The sequence below is a fragment of the Ascaphus truei genome, chromosome 2 (genome assembly GCF_040206685.1).
Source record: "Ascaphus truei isolate aAscTru1 chromosome 2, aAscTru1.hap1, whole genome shotgun sequence".
NCBI classification, from domain to species: Eukaryota; Metazoa; Chordata; class Amphibia; order Anura; family Ascaphidae; genus Ascaphus; species Ascaphus truei.
Genome location: NC_134484.1, coordinates 431,683,786 through 431,688,167, shown reverse-complemented (window position 1 = coordinate 431,688,167; position 4,382 = coordinate 431,683,786). Strand labels below are relative to the sequence as shown.

The following is a 4,382-nucleotide window of genomic DNA, read 5'->3' as shown; positions in this document are numbered from 1 at the left end:
AATGATTAAATCTATTAGTGTAAAGGAACATTTGTCCAAAACATCATTCCATCTTAGTAAAAACTCACTAACTCACTAACTCACTAAAGGGGGAGGTACTGTCCTAATGGACAGAGACAAGTATAATCAAGAATCTTTAAGATTATTGGGAGATGAGGAAACATATGTTAAACTAAAAAAGAATCCAATAAATGAATTCACAGAAGAGTTGAAATGTTTATTAGAGAGGGGTAAGAATATGGAAGTACTAGATGAGGGGGAATATAGATTTCTGTACAGTGACAAATCAAAAATCCCGGTGTTTTACCAACTACCAAAAATTCACAAGAATGAAGTCAATCCCCCAGGCAGACCTATAGTCTCGGGGATTGACTCATTAACAGCCAATTTGTCACTGTACATAGACATATTCCTCCAGAAATATGTCATACAGCAAAAAGCATATTTAAAAGACACTACAGACTTACTAAATACATTAAGTAAAGTGAAATGGGAAAGACAATTCTTAATGGCTACTTGCGATGTCGTATCGTTATATACATCAATTGACCACACAAAAGGATGCAGGGCCATAAAAAGATTTTTAATGAAAGACACAGACCTTGCAGAAACACAGGCAAATTTCATTATTGATGGAATTATGTTTATTTTACAGCACAACTTTTTTTGGTACGAAGGCAGTCATTATTTGCAGAAACGAGGAACGGCGATGGGGACCAGGTTCGCCCCGAGCTACGCCAACCTATTCATGGCGTCTTGGGAGGAGGATAACATCTGGCCGAATGGAGAGCTTGGGGAGGGCCTGGTCCTCTGGCGTCGTTTCATCGATGATGTGTATCTAATCTGGGGGGACGGAGAAAGTAAGTTGAAAGAATTCCTAATAGGCATAGAGAACGAAGAGCTAAATCTAAAATTTACGAGTGAGTACAGTGACAAAACAATTAACTATTTAGACTTAGAAATCTATATAGAAAACGATCTAATTAAGACAAAAACATTTTTTAAGGAAACAGATAAAAACAATTACATCTTGCGAACTAGCTGTCACCTCCCAAGGTGGATGGACGGGGTTCCATCCAGTCAGTTCACTAGAATAAAAAGGAACTGCAGTGAGAGAGAAACATTTCTACAGCAATCATTAAAATTGAAGGAGAGATTTATAGAAAAGAAATATAAAGAGGAGAAGCTAGATGAGGCCTTACAGAAAATAGACCAACTAGAGAGGGAAGATCTTCTGAAATCTAAGGGGAAGGGCAAAGGAACAACTAATAAGTTAGATTTCGCATTCCTCACAACATATAGTGGGGAAGCTAGGGAAATTAGGAAAATCATACACAAACACTGGGCCATATTAAGAAATGACCCAGTTTTGGGAAAAGAACTACCAGAGTACCCCAATATTGTTTTTAGGAAGGCGCGGAATCTGAAAAATACACTTGCCCCAAGTGTCCTTAAACAAAAATCTAAACCTCAAAACTGGTTACAATCTAATAAAGGCTTTCATGCATGCAAGACATGCAGAGCATGTCAGTTTAAATCAAATGACAAACTGGAATTTACATCAAACATTACAGGGGAGAAATTTACAATACAATCTAGTTTGACTTGTAGGTCAGACCATGTGGTGTACCTCCTGGAGTGCCCATGTAAACTGCAGTATGTGGGGAAGACTGAGAGACAAATACGAACTAGAATCATAGAACATCTGAGTAGCATTAAAAGATCTCTTTTAACACACAGTCTTTCCAAACACTTCATGGAAAAGCACCAGGGGGACACCGCAGGTCTGAAATACATGCCCATAGAACATGTTGCGGGCCACTGGCGGGGGGGAGATCGCAATCGGGAACTCGTTAAGAGGGAGACTTTTTGGATTCACAGATTGCGGACCCTCTCCCCCAGGGGCCTGAACATGGAGATAGAATTGGCACCATTTTTGTAACTAAATGTGGTCTACAATCAAAAGTTGATACTAACTGATCTTTTTGCTTCCTCCATCCCCTGTTATCTCTTCCTTCTTTTTATCTCCCACAGCATGCAATGATTATCTGTTATTCAAATAGAAAATGTTTATGTCACTGCTGTCACTCCAGCCTAGTCCCTCCAGGTATTCACATAAGGAAAAAAATTTCTGTATCTATATAAAGACTTTGTATATGTTTATTAAATCAAGTGTTGTATAATATAAGGTAATTTAATTCTGCACTGTGAATATTAATATTATATAAAAGGGTCATGTATTTCCCATCAATTATGCGAATTTGTATATGGAATATACCATCAACCACTCTTAGAAATCTATGTATGACATGAAATGCTAGTGTATGTATTTATATATGACGGAGCTCCCAATTTTTTATAAAATAGTTTTTCATAAAGGAATTTTTTTATATATATTTTTTTATATATATTTTTTACATTTTTTACATTATTCCGATTCATTTTTATTTTTTATTTTTTAATACATTTGTTGCTCCCGTAAAGCCCTTGGGATTCAATTTATGAATTATTCCCTTTTTCCCATTTATTTCCCTTGACTCCCTATTGCTCTTTACAATCTAATCACATTTTTTGTGATAAATTTATCCCTTGCAATAATAATATGATGAAGTTGGTTTTCATCTAACTTGACTTATGGAATAATATAATTCTCCACCTAATTAGTCCCATTGTAGGACAGAAACTAAATCCATTTGATCTCCTTCTATGTATAGATCATCCTTTTATTATGAATAGTACCAGGATCATACATCCTTATTTACCACAGAGATACGAAGAGGTTAAATTATAAGAACCAGTCAGAGAATTTATTTCTCAGAATAAGTGCTCCACCATATATAGTTAGGCAGTAGTGACAACCGATGCAGACCATATGTTTTTTAAGTGATTCACATATATGTTTACAATTAATCACCAATTGGGGAGGATATATAAGACATCCGAGTGTAAGGGGCGGTACACTCCTGAGGAAGCCACACACCCTTTTCTGGCGAAACGCGTAGAGTGGGAGCCGTCCTGTCAGGAGAGAGGAGAGAGGCGTGATCGCCATTCAGAAATTCCATCAGCCGCGCCCGGAAGTGACGTGACGGAACAAAGCGGAAGTGACGTATCGGCAGTGAGAGAGGCGGGATCGCCCACCCGAGAGGCAGCTCCAAGCTGCAACAGCAGAAGGGGAGTCTAACAACCCACGGGGGGACACAGCCTGGGTATACAGTCCACCGCCAGCGACATCAGGTCACAGAGAGAGGCTGATTACATCAAGTTCCATCGGAAGAGGCGGGTGAGCCGGAAGCTAATACACTCTTCTCTCCTCACTAATATTGTGAACAAAGCTTATTATAATCAATTTTATTGTAAGTGTTCAATTTTAAATATCATAAAGTTTAGTTTTAACATTATATTGGTCTGCACTATGGTATCATTTTTCTTCACATACACTTGGTCGCTGAGCTGATTACTGGAGACCGCTTCATAGAGTGGAGAACAACATCCCTAGCAGAGACCATTGTGTGTCTAAATCGCTTGTATACAACTTACATCTTGTAAGTAGGCACAACATACGAGCCAAGACAAGATATCTAATTTTGCACCTTTGATATAACTGTCTACACTTAGATTGTTTTTGTCTCTTTTTTGTTCTATTTCCCTCCATGCTCCCCCTGGAATACAACACCTGTGATACTTAGCATACTAGTGCTATCACTAGGTACCGACCCTCGTCGGGAAATCCTCCCTCCACCCTCCGACCCATCATCCGAAGTTCCCCAGTCCAGGCTTCCAGTCCTTTCTTCGGTAGGACCCCGGGAATCCCCTGACATCCCCAGGCTAGAGGTAGACCCGAAGGAACCGGTGACAGGGACAGGGGATTGAACTAGGGCCTTGGGGCTAACTTTGGGGATGGACGGGTTTGGGGGACGGGGACGGACGGTAGGTACCGACAGGGTCACGGCCTGCTCCTCCGTAATACCTGACTCACGTCCGCCACAAAGTCCGTTCTTTCCTTCGGCAGCTGAGCCTCTCGCTCTCCGGTTCAAGCGCCCACTCCGTCTTTCCGTAGGGGATTGACTCCCACTGCTCAACCGCAGAGGTGCGATCGCCTCCCACTTGACACCGCTCAGGTCGTCCGGAACTGCCTCTGGACACGCACGTGCTGCGACGCCATCTTGGGTTGGGTCCCCAATCGAGACCTCTTCCTCCACGAGGACATCCGGAAACGCCCTTCTGCTGCGCGGTCCAGCCTGATCCTGGATCCGCTCTTCGTTCACCTCTACCCCCGGGATCTGCGGTGAGCACGGAGTTAACCTACTGCTCCGCAGGGTCGGGGTGGATCGACCTCCTTCCGACCCGCTAGTCACCACGGCAGTGGGACTCCGGCGCTTGGG

At 41.9% G+C, this 4,382-nt stretch overlaps 1 long non-coding RNA gene across 1 annotated transcript; it reads right to left on the bottom strand.

Annotated features, from left to right (window-relative positions):
• Positions 1-520: 520 nt before the first annotated feature.
• LOC142488784 (uncharacterized) lies at positions 521-2,052 on the bottom strand. The gene is made up of 3 exons (XR_012799658.1): positions 1,978-2,052; positions 1,028-1,088; positions 521-843 (listed from the first exon to the last, which is right to left on the bottom strand). It is a non-coding gene; the product is annotated as an uncharacterized LOC142488784 (long non-coding RNA).
• Between the last annotated feature and the right edge of the window lie 2,330 nt (positions 2,053-4,382).